Raw genomic sequence first — 13,005 nt, 5'->3', positions numbered from 1 at the left:
ACAAAAATTAGAGAGATAAAGCTACAGATTAATATTTCCTTTGAAAGAGAAACTTGAGAACCACCAGAAGAAAAAGAACTGATTAATGTCAGACTTTTAACTGGCCTGCAAGGCTATGTAAAATGAAGCCACGACAGGGTAGTTACAGTAGTTCAGGGTCAGTGGGTATCCAGGACAATGGTTTCCATTGCACAAAGACTTTCCTTTACACACAGACCATTATTCAGAATGAATAACCCACACACTTTTTGTACCAATGTAACTATTTTGGTTAGGGTGTGATTTTTCTACTGACAGTTCTACCAGCACAGCCCCTAGTTTGGATGCAGTTATACCAGTACAAAACTGCCTTATTCTGAATCAGTATATTCCTCTCCCCATAAATTAGGAATAAGTTAAAGCACTATACTAGACAGTCTGTACCGCTTTAACTATGCCGATCCTGCAGATGTACAGAGATGCTTAACTTTAACTCAATGGGATTATTCATGTGATTAAAGTTAAGCAAATATGCAAATCTTTGCAGATCGGGACCAAAATTAGCAAACGTTAGATATGTGTCTGAAATGCAAATGGCTATTCTCTTAATGTATGCACAGCTCACCTTCATAGCATCAAGACACAGGAGGGTGTCTTTTGCCAGTCTTCAACAAATGCCTTTGCCTATATTGTGAGGCACAGAAGGCCGCAACCAGTGGATGGCCACTGAAACAAGTATTGTCATGTTTTGATGTTATTTTAATATAGCAAGTTCAGCAGAACTTCACTAACCTGCACTACTGCTTGAGAGAGCCATTGCAAGTCACTGAATTCTGTGAGTAAATACACACAAAAATAGTGTCTTACAAGACCTAGTTTGTTCGTACACTTGAAAAACTGGTTTTAATGGTTTAAGATAAGACTTTATCATGTACAAAGTGCTGCAGCATATTTTGCAAAAATAATGAAGCTTTGGTAATAAGGAGACCTCCCTACAGCTTCCAAGCTATTAAATCTCTTTATAAGAAGGAAGGCAGTGTCATTTTTTATGTGAATCTTACAATGAACAGAGGAAGGGCAGAGGCTCTACCTTCTTAGATATTATGACAATGCCTAGCACATTTGGGGCTTTACTGGACTATAACTACAGGCAAGTCTCATCTTACGCGTAAAGCGAAAACCGCATATAGTCAAAATTACATTGAGTTCAATGGCGGGCGGAATGGCCCGCACTACAGGTACGGTATTAAAATTGTTATTTTTCTCTTTTTTGTTGTTTTTTATTTGTTTTTGCCGACCGCGTAAAGCTGAAATCGTGCATGTTAAATGCGTGTAAGATGCGACAGACCTGTACTAGCAAGTTTATTCTGTAAATTGTTCAGAGTTTAATTCAAATAATTCATTTAAAATTTTTCCTTGTGTTTTAAGCATATCTCAGTAGAATTACCACCAAAAACATGGGGAAGGAGGGAAGCTTTTGGTAAATCTGGGTCCATGCATGCTTTTAAGTGGAAACCTGGCAAACTTTAGTGGTTTTGACCTGAAATAAAGCTGAACTTGGTTTCTGAGAGTTATTTTTCCCTTCAGTTTTTGTGTTTTTAAAATCTGAAACTTGACGTTTAGTTCATCTGGGTGTGAAGAGAAACCAGAAAAAGGTTTGCACAAAACCCTGCTAACCTAAACTGCTGAGCTTAGTACACCTCTGCTCTCACCACTGCTCTCTGGTGGATGGGCTGTTCCCAACATTGAGTTGGTGTTAAAACTAGGGGCTAAATTCTCCCCCATGATGAGCACAGCAAACCACTTCAAGTCTCTTCTGCTTTCCTGACATACATAAACCACCCTAACGTCCCCTGAAAGCTCTTGGTGGGAGTTACATACTGTAACGGTGCCGACTCACCACCACAGCACCTCCTGGTGGTCATGCTGAGAAGTAGCTCTCTTGGACCACCAGCTTTGACCTCTATCGTGTCTCACTCGCTGTTACTTCTGCTTCCTCCACCATCTGGACCCACCTTGCTCCTGGACCGCCGTGTCCTCTTCGGGACACTGCCCTCCAGCTGTGCCCCAGCCCGCTGTCTCCCCCATTTTGGGGGACAGGCAGTCCTCAGTCCTTCCACTTGCCTCAGCGGCCAACTGCAGTCTCTAGTCTAACCTCTGGCTTCAGGGGCAAACTGCAGTCTGGATTTAGGCCACTCTCCTCATTGGCAATTAGGGGTAAAGGGGGGAGGGGACCAGGCCTGCCCACTACTCTGGGTCCCGGCCCAGGGACCCTATAGCTGGCAGCCACTTACTGCCCCTCCTCCTATTCTCGCAGCCTACGTTCCATGGGCCACTTCCCCCAGAGGCCTAGCACCTTCCCTGCCCTTGCTTCAGAGCCTCCGTCTGGCCATGGTCAGCCAAGAGCTCCCCTATTGCGCCACTACCCTGCCCAGCAGTGCAGTATCTCTGGTGCTCCTCGGCAGACAGTCCTTCTCCCTTGTCCTCAGGGAGAGACTGCCCCTTGCACTGCTGAACAGCCCTTTATATATGAAGTGCTCCAACAAGCCTTCTCCTTATTGGCTCTCCCAATAAACCCTTTCCTGATTGGCTGGATTCTGTGCAGCCTCTCCAAGGCTGCCTTAACCCTTCTCCTGCCTGTGTGGGGCAGTCGCCCCACCACAATACACATAAGGAGAACAGAATACTGTTCATACATATTAAAGCCGAGAACGAGAAGAGCTTTCAACCCCAAATTTGAAGTCACCAAACAGTTTCTAACAGAAGCGCAATAATGATCTAACCATCAGGGAAATACCATCAACTGCTACCCACTACCACAAGGAAAGCACTATTTTTAAAGGGCAGTGGATCATAGAATTTGTTTGGTTTCATATATTTCCTGTTTTTCCTTAATGTTCAACTACAACAGTGGGAATAGACAGTGCTGGAGTGGGGATTAGCAGTGGCAGGCTAGTCAAAAGAAGTCAGTTTTGAGAACCTGCCAGGAAATTTCCTCCAACAGCACTTCCCGGGTGGTGTAGCCAATTACAGGAACAGTTAGTTTTAGTAGAAAACTAAATCAAGAGCTGTTTAACATTGTCAAGTACACTTTTTTATGAGGCACTAAAACAGTTTAAAGATGCACCCAGATTGCCAGGAAATCATTGTTGCAGGCACCTGGGGAGGGGAGAGTACTCCAGGGAAAAATATTTACAGGCTTTGGCTGCATTTCCTGCTTAAGCTTATAGTAGGGTATTTAAAATATCACTAAAGTTAGTTGAGAAAAGATTTCAATATCATTTTACTCCAGTAAGCTTATTTATCCCATGTGTTTATGAACTTCTGTTATGGAAATACAATGGCTGGATAACTCTGATGATGTATTTATATTGAACTGTATTTAAATATGGTGTGTATCAAAAAGGCCTAAGCAGCCAATCAAAACATTGGATTGAACAATGAATATTCAATGCCATATTTTACAGGAGCCCAGTGAGAATATACTGTATCCTAGGGTTAGATGGTACAAACCCAAGTGTTCTAATACAGCGGTTCTCAAACTTCACTGCACTGCGACCCCCCTTCTGACAACAAAAATTACTACACGACCCCAGGAGGAGGGACCGAAGCCTCAGCCTGCCTGAACACCGCCACGGAGTATGGATTGGATGAATGGACTATAAGGTGGATAGAAAGCCAGCTAGATTGTCAGGCTCAATGTGTAGTGATCAACTGCTTGATGTCTAGTTGGTAGCCAGTATCAAGTGGAGTGGCCCAGGGATCGGTCCTGGGGCTGGTTTTGTTCAACATCTTCATTAATGATCTGGATGATGGGATGGATTGCACCCTCAGCAAGTTTGCAGATTACACTAAGCTAGGGGGAGAGGTAGATATGCTGGAGGGTAGGGAGAGGGTCCAGAGTGACCTAGACAAATTGGATGACTGGGCCAAAAGAAATCTGATGAGGTTCAACAAGGACAAGTGCAGAGTCCTGCATTTAAGACAGAAGAATGCCATGCACCGCTACATGCTGGGGACCGACTGGCTAAGCGGCAGCTCTGCAGAAAAGGACCTTGAGATTTCAGTGGACGAGAAGCTGGATATGAGTCAACAGTGTGCCCTTGTTGCCAAGAAGGCTAACGGCATATTGGGCTGTATAAGTAGGAGCATTACCAGCAGATCGAGAGAAGTGATTATTCCCCTCTATTCGGCACTGGTGAGGCCACATCTGGAGTATTGCAACCAGTTTTGGGCCCCCCACTACAGAAAGGATGTGGACAAATTGGAGAGAGTCCAGCAGAGGGGAACGAAAATGATTAGGGGGCTGGGGCACATGACTTACGAGGACAGGCTGAGGGTACTGGGGTTATTTAGTCTGCAGAAGAGAAGAGTGAGGGGGGATTTGATAGCCACCTTCAACTACCTGATGGCGAGTTCCAAAGAGGATGGAGCTCTGCTGTTCTCAGTGGTGGCAGATGACAGAACAAGGAGCAATCGTCTCAAGTTGCAGTGAGGGGAGGTCTAGGTTGGATATTAGGAAAAATGTTTTCACTAGGAGGGTGGTGAAGCACTGGAATGGGTTACCTAAGGAGGTGGTGGAATCTCCATCCTTAGAGGTTTTTTAAGGCCCGGCTTGACAAAGCCTTGGCTGGGATGATTTAGTTGGGGTTGGTCCTGCTTTGAGCAGGGGGTTGGACTAGATGACCTCCTGAGGTCTTTTCCAACCCTAATCTTCTATGATTCTATGAGGCGGCTTAGTTGTTATGAAAAATATGAAATCTCATTAGAACCAATTACTTACACCAGAGGATTGGAAAGTAGCAAAAATAATACTTATATATTTAAAAAAAATAGGAAATCCAAGAAATTATAGATTAGTAAACCTTAATTTTTTTACCCAGTAAACTGCCTGAAATGGTCATGAAAACTAGAACTGTAAAAAATCTAGAAGATCTGAAAGAGTCTAACCAGAAGGGCTTCTGGAAAGGATAATTGTGCCTCACAAATCTATCAGAGCTCCTCTTTCAGTGAGCCAATAAAATAGTGGATAAAGGAGAATTGACGGATGTAATTTATTTAGACTTCCAAAATGTCTTTGAGAAAGTCCCTCACAAGGGGCTGCTAAATAGGGTGTGACACGCAAAGTACTGCCATAGATCAGAAAATGGATACGAGACAGGAAACAAAACACAGGAATAAATACGTTTATTTTCATTATGGCAAAATGTTTACAGCAGGCTGCACAAGGTTCTGTCCTAGGACAGGTATTGTTTAATGTATTTGTTAGTGATTTGGAAAACTGAGTGAGTCATGAAGTGGTAAAATCTGCAGATGACACAAAATTATTTATGTTAATCAAGACTGGAGAAGACTTGGAAGAACTTCAGAAGGATCAGACAGAGCCCAGTTTGCAGCCACGGAGCAGGGGAAGCCTGGGCTGCCTGGAGAATTGTGCAGCAGCCAAACATGGGGAAGCTGGGCAGCTGAGCCACTGAAGCTGACCACAGACTCCTCCTTCTGTGGTACACTGGGTTGGAGGAAGAAGGTTCAGAGTTGGGCTGCCTGGATCACCAACCCCTGTGGAGACTGCTTCCCTGGGGAACCCAGCGAAAAAACTCTCATTATAATCATTGCCTAGTTTTAGATTAAATGAGCCATAGCTGTATGTTTTTTGTAATGGCAGGGGAATGGACTTGAAGCCTATTTTATGGCAATGGAATAAATTAAGCAATAGCACAGCAGCCAGCAAACAGAGCCGGACACAGGGGAGTTTGAGCAGAGATCTGTTAGAGGACAAGGGAGGCAAAACACCTTTTCCTTAGATGCTGTGAGTGAGTTCTTGAGAGTGTGTGTTTGCTTGCTTGTATTTTTTTGTTTTTGTTTTTTTTATAGTTTGCAGGGGATGTTAGGGACCAGTGTGCAGTGAAAGAAGCACAGCCTTTGATCACAGCAGAGGCCTGATTAGGGGGTGGGACTTTCCAGATTTTGGGGCCTATAAAGGCAGCCAAGCAACCAACCAGTGGAACAGGAGCCAGCAAAAAGAGCCAGAAGAATAGGCAGGCCCATCACTAGAGCTGATCCAGAGAACAGAAGGGTGTGCTATCGGATGGGAAATAAGATAAAGGATGTGGACCTCAGGCTGAGGAGGATCCTAACGGGAGCTAGAAAGAATCCCCTGATTGTCCTTCATGTGGTAACAAATGATACTGCTAGATTCTTCCTGGAATGCATCAAGCGAGACTATAACAGGTGAGGGGAAATGCTGAAAGAATTAGAGGATCAGGTGATCTTCAGTGGGATTCTACCTGTCCCTAGAGGAGGAGAGCAAAGGTGAGACAAAATTATGATGATCAACAGATGTCTCTGGCAATGATGCTGTAAGGACAACTCTGGGATCTTCGACCACTGGGAGGCATTCACAGACAGAGGACTGTTATCATGGAATGAACACCACCTGAACAGGGAGGGAAACAGACGTCTGGGATGGAGATTGGCGTAACAGATTAAAAGACCTTTAAATTAGGAATTTGCGGGAGATGGTTGGGAGATGCTTATGTCATGGAAAGTCATGGAAGATGGCAGAGATTTCAGAGGACTGAAAAAGAAAAGGGCAAATATAGTGCCAATCTATAAAAAGGGAAATAAGGACAACCCGTGGAATTACCGAACAGTCACTTAACTTCAATGCCTGGAAATATAATGGAGCAAATAATTAAGCAATCAATTTGCAAACACCTGAAAGATAATAAGGTGATAAGTAATATTCAGCATGGATTTGCCAAGAACAAATCATGTCAAACCAACCTAGTAGCTTTCTTTGCCCGGGTAACAAGCCTTGTGGATAGGGGGAAGTGGTAGAGGTGATATATCTTGACTTTAGTAAGGCTTTTGATACCGTCTTGCATGACCTTCTCATAAACAAACTAGGGAAATATAACCTAGATGGAACTACTATAAGGTGGGTGCATAATTGGTTGGAAAATAGTTCCCAGAGAGTAGTTATCAGTGGTTCACAGTCAAGCTCGAAGGACATATTGAGTGGGGTCCTGCAGAGATCAGTTCTGGGTCCAGTTCTGTTCAATATCTTCATCAATGATTTAGATTATGGCATAGAGAGTACTCTTATAAAGTTTGCAGGCGATACCAAACTGGGAGGGGTTGAAAGTGTTTTGGAGGATAGGATTAAAATTCAAAATGATCTGGACAAACTGGAAAAATTGTCTGAAGTAAACAGGATGAAATTCTATAAGGACAAATGTGAAGTACCCCACTTAGGAAGAAACAATCAGTTGCACGCATACAAAATGGGAAATGACTGCCTAGGAAGGAGAACTGCAGGAAGCGATCTGGGCGTGATAGTGGATCACAAGCTAAATCTGAGTCAACAGTGTAACACTGTTGCAAAAAAAGCAAACATTATTCTTGGATGTATCAGCAGGAGTGTTGTAAGCAAGACGCAAGAATTAATTCTTCCAATCTACTTTACCCTGATTAGGCCTCAACTAGAGTATTGTGTCTAGTTCTGGATGCCACATGTCAGGAAAGATGTGGACAAATTGGAGAAATTCCAGAGAAGAGCAACAAAAATTATTAAAGGTCTAGAAAACACGGACGAAGAGGGAAGATTGAAAATACTGGGTTTGTGTAGCCTGGAGAAGAGAAGACTGAGAGGGGACATGATGACAGTTTTCAAGTACAGAAAAGGAGGAGGGAGAAAAATTGTTCCTGTTAACCTCTGAGGATAGGACAAGAAGCAATGGGCTTAAATTGCAGCAAGGGAGGTTTAGGTTGGACATTAGGAAAAAATTCCTAACTGTCAGGGTGGTTAAGCACAGGAGTAAATTGTTTAGGGAGGTTTTGGAATCTCCATCACTGGAGATTTTTAAGAGCAGGTTGGTCAAGATAATACTTAGTCCTGACATGAGTGCAGGGGACTGGACTAGATGACCTCTCAAGGTCCCTTCCAGTCCTACGATTCTATGATTCTATAATCTCCATGCCTGATTCTAACACTGAGTGGGAGAAAAATCAAGTAAGAGAGGATACAGCAATGGAGAAAGGAAACAACAAAGGATAGGAGAATGGACATCAAGAAGAAAGATAGTGCCAATACCAATCACAGTAACTGGCAGTAGAATGACCAACTAATAGAATCTGGGCAAAGCCGAGCAGAAACAACTAAGATGTCTGTACACCAATGCAAGGACTCAGGGTAACAAAATGGAAAAACTAGAACTACTGGTGCAGGAAGTGAAACCAGATGACATAGGGATAACAGAAGCATGGTGGAATAGTAGTCATGGCTGCAGCACAGGTATTGAAGGGTAAGTGTTGTTCAGGAAAGCCAGAAATAAAGGTATAGGCGGTGAAGTCGCATTGTATTTAATGATGAGGTAGACTGTAAAGAAATTAGAAATGATGAAATGGATAAAACAGAATCTGTTTGGGTCAAAATAACATTGGGGAAGAAAGATAACAGAGGTTTAGGATACTGCTTGGGGTCTGCTACAAAACCAATTTTGTACAGGATCCAATTTGGATATGGCTAGAGTGTGTCATACCCAGGGTACAATTTGGACTGATGAACAGCTGTGTCCTCTCAATTCTCCAACCTGGGGTGACTTTTACACTGTTTCACTGTGAGAGCAACCACTCCTGGTCTGCTCACAAAGAGCCTTCAGCATGTAAGTTACCCCGTTATATTGTATGAGTGCTGCAGCCAGTCACCCTTGAATTATACTGCAGAGCAACACCAGCAAACTCCCATTCTCAGACTTTCCCCAGAAATGTACATCTTGTACTGCCTAGCCCTCTCTTGGACCATACAAGCTCCTATAAAGTCTGTCATTTTATTAATAGAAAAGTATATACACAAATCCTATTATCCCAAATGGAATTTCCCAAATACTTCAATCCAAACACACTGGTTTAGCTAAAACAATAAAACAAATTTATTAACTATAAAAGGATAGATTTTAAGTGAATATAAGTAATGACACATAAAAGTCAGAATTGGTTACAAAAGAGATAAAAGCAAAATGCAACTAATGCCTATCTTAACAAAATGGAGTGAATTCAAAGCAAAGGTCTCTCTCACCACGTTTCAGCAGTTTAACTGTCTGAATTTCCTTCAGTCCGGATCTCTCCCACAGTACAATGCTGCTTCCTTTGTTCTTCAGATGTTGTGGATGCGATAGGCAGAGAGAAAGGGGGGCATAATTTGGGGTCATGTGCTCTCCCTTCTTATAGTTCTTTCTCTTCTTTGAAAAGCATCTCCAGCTGAGGTTCAGGAGACAGAAAGTCTGTGTGGATGGCAACCCCATCTGTTTCTTTGTCGAGACATAGCTTTTTTACTCACACCCTCTTTCCTACCAAAGACTGGGCACTTACTCAGCTGATGGTCCATTTGATTTTATTGACACTTGGCTGAGGCATCAGCTTGCCTTTTATCTCTGGGGAACTGGTTTGTGACCACTCCCCAGACACGGAACATGTCTTAGTCATACCATAAAGAGGAATCTTATAACTTTACATACAATGTTGCCACATATATGTTACTAGGACAATAATGATCAACAAATTATGAGTTTTCAAATAATACATCACAAGGCATACTTTATATAACATTGATCACATTCCTGTGAAAGGGATGAACACAGGGGTACAGACCATCACATAGAGACCTCTTTGATATTTTTAATGAAATAAATACTACTGGGAATTGTGTGATTATGGGAGACTTTAATTTCCCAGATATAGATTGGAGGACAAGTGCTACTAATAATGGTAGGGCCCAGATATTCCTGGATGTGATAGCTGACAGATTTTTCACCAAATAGTCACTGAACCAACAAGAGGTAATGCCATTTTAAATTTAATATTGGTAAGTAGCGAGAACCTCACAGAAGAACTGGTTGTACAGGACAGCCTTGGTTTGAGTGATCATGATTTACTCAGTTTAAATGGAAGGATAAATAAAAATATGTCTGCAACTAGGGTCCTTGATTTCGAAAGGGCAAACTTTAAAAAAATAAGGAAATTAGATAGGGAAGTGGACTGCACTGAAGAATTCAAGAATAAGAATGTGGAGGAGGCTTGGAATTACTTTAAATCAAAGTTCCAGAAGCTATCTGAAGCCTGCATCCCAAGCGAAGGGACAAAATTTGTAAAGAAGGGTTGCAGACCAAATTGGATGAGCAAGCACCTCAAACAGATTATTAACAGAAAGCAGAAAGCCTAAAAGGAACGGAAGATGGAAAGGATCGGCAAGTGTATGGAAAAGGTGAGAACTGCTAAAAGCCAAGCAGAGTTGGACCCTGAAAAGAAAATTAAAACCAATAGTAAAACGTTCTATAGCCATATAAATAAAAAGAAAACAAACAAAGAAGAAGTGGGACCATTAAGCACAGAGGATAGAGTTGAGATTAAAGATAACCTAGACCTGCCTAACACCTAAATGAATACTTTGCTTCAGTTTTTAATAAGGGTAATGAGGACCTTAGGGATAGTGGCAGGGTGACTAATGGAAACACGGATATGGAAGTAAAAATTACAACATCCAAGTGTAAGTCATACTCAAACAGCTTACTGGGACCAAATTGGGGGACCAAGCTAATCTGCATCCAAGAATATTAAAGTAACTGACACATGAAATTGCAAGGCCAATAGCAAGGATTTTTAATAAGTGAAGTGAAGTGGTGTGGGCCACAGGGACGTTCTGGCCACTGCTTCATGCTGCTCCCATTGGCTGGGAATGGCGAACCGCGGGCACTGGGGGCTGCGGACGGTCAGGCAAATGTAAACAAACTGTCTAGTGGCCAGCCAGCTGATTACCCTGACAGGCTGCATGAGGCCCATGGGCCATAGGTTGCCCACCACTGTGTTAGTACCATCATACAAGGCACTGGCGAGACCTCATCTGGAATACTATGTGCAGTTCTGGTCTCCCATGTTTAAGAAAGATTAATTCAAACTGGAACAGGTCCAGAGAAGCGCTACTAGGATGATCAGAGGAATGGAAAACTTACCTTATGAGAGGAGACTCAAGGAGCCTGGTTTGTTTAGCCTAATCAAATTAAGGCTGAGGGGAGATATGATTTTGTTCTCTATAAATACATCAGAGGGATAAATACCAGGGATGGAGAATAGTTATTTAAGTGCCAATCTTGACACAAGAACAAATGGATATAAACTGGCCATCAACTAGTTTATGCTTGAAATTAGACAAAGGTTTCTGATCATCACAGGAGTGAAGTTCTGGAACAGACTTCCAGGAGAGCAGAGGGGGCAAAGAAAACCAAGTTGTTTCAAGACTGATTTTGAAAAGTTTATGGAGGGAATGGTATGATGAGACTGCCTACTATGGCATGTGGCCCATCTGCAACTGCTAGTAGCAAAAGTCCCCAATGGCTAAAGATGGGGCACTAGACTGGGAGGGCTCTGAGTTACTACAGAGAGTTCTTTCCCAGGTATCTGGCTAGTGGGGGAATTTCCCCCCAGGTCAGATAGGTAGAGACGCTGAGGGTTTTTCACCTTCCTCTGCAGCATGAGGCACAGGGCACTTACTGGTTTAAAGTAGAGTAAAATGGTGGAGTCTCTGTAACTCAAAGTCTTTAAATCATTATTTGAGGACTTCAGTAACTCAGCCAGAAGTTATAGGTCTATTAGAGGTGTGAATGGGTGAGGTTCTGTGGCCTATAATGTGCAGGAGGTCAGACTACATGATCATAATGTTCCCTTTTAAAGTTCCCTGTTGAAGTCTATGACTCTATAATATTGGTGCAGAAAATCCAGCCACCAGGGGCAGAAGTATCCAAAGCTGGGACTACTATTTTGCGGGGGGCAAGAGGAGGGATAAAAATGAGTCCAGGTCAGAACCTCCTGTCCCCCAAGGGAGGGGGGAGACCCACCCACACACTCGGGAGGCAGTAGAACCTAGATGGTGCCTCCCCTCTCATGTGCCATGTGGGCTGCAGAGAGGAGCCATCAGACACTCCAGCTGGTAGGGGCAGAGGCAGCCAAAGCAGGGACCTTCGGGCCTTTGGACATTCAGAGAACTTTCTACAGTTTTGACTAGGCTTACTCTAATCTGTGCTCTTTGGCTGCTTCCTCCAACCCTCCCGCCCACCTCCCTCACAGTATCTTAATTTCAGCTTCAGTCTACACCTGCCCCATTCCCCTCATTCCTCTTCCCTTTTTCTTTCCCTTTAGTCTGTTTACCCCAAACTAACCTCCTCTCCCAAATACATAAATAAATGAATAAATTGTGGAATAACATGCTGTTTGCTGCCATCACACTGTTCATTCTGCTTGTGTGTTCTACCCCTTCCCCAACCCTATGCCTGTCTTGTCTATTTAGAGTGCAAGCTCTTTGGGGAAGGGGCCATCTATTACTCTGTGTTTGTACAGTGCCTAGCACCATGGAGCCTCTCTCTTGGTTGGCCCTAAGGTGCTATGGCAATAAGCTTAAAAAAATAATTTAGTTCTTGCCACAGAACTTAATCCTATTTTACTGCAGATTTCACGGACTATAACCATGAGTACCAACAAAAGTATCCCACCACTGAGAAATACTTACAAGCAGCTGAGAAGGCTTATTTGACAGTGATGGGTTTTGTACCACAACTTCACTATGATTCAGAACAGGGATGGAAACTTTAAGGTAGTAGAGGGCCACAGAAGCCATTAAAACCCTTTGGCAAGCCATATAGAAAAAAAAATATTCAGACTGAGCTGGGTCACAGATGGGTGCAGTCTTTTAGTAAAGCTGCTGCCGCCGTGTACTGCTCCGCCTGGCTCCGCCTCCCCATCAACACCTGTTCCGACTCTGCCCCATGCTACCCAGCTCCAGTTAGTGCCTTCCCATTGGCTGATTGTGGGGGAGCTCAAAGCTAATCCGGTTCTGGCCAGACCCTCCACCAGAGGTGGGGGGAGGGCATACCTCTGTCAATGGGGAAGAAGTAACCAGAGCAGGGTGGCGTGGGATAGAGCCAGAGCCTATGTCAATGGGCAGCCAGGCGCATGGGTTCCCCACGTGGCAGAGTC

General features: G+C 43.4%; 1 protein-coding gene across 1 annotated transcript in view; it reads right to left on the bottom strand.

Moving 5' to 3' along the window:
- FHOD3 (formin homology 2 domain containing 3) overlaps positions 1-13,005 on the bottom strand; it is a 563,825-nt gene that overhangs the window by 119,527 nt on the left and 431,293 nt on the right. The gene's annotated exons all lie outside the window — the stretch shown is intronic.

This window comes from Terrapene carolina, unplaced genomic scaffold (assembly GCF_002925995.2).
Source record: "Terrapene carolina triunguis isolate 2854851 unplaced genomic scaffold, T_m_triunguis-2.0 Scaffold183, whole genome shotgun sequence".
Taxonomy (NCBI): domain Eukaryota; kingdom Metazoa; phylum Chordata; order Testudines; family Emydidae; genus Terrapene; species Terrapene triunguis.
The sequence above is the reverse complement of the archived record's forward strand: the minus strand, read 5'-3'. Positions and strand labels throughout refer to the sequence as shown.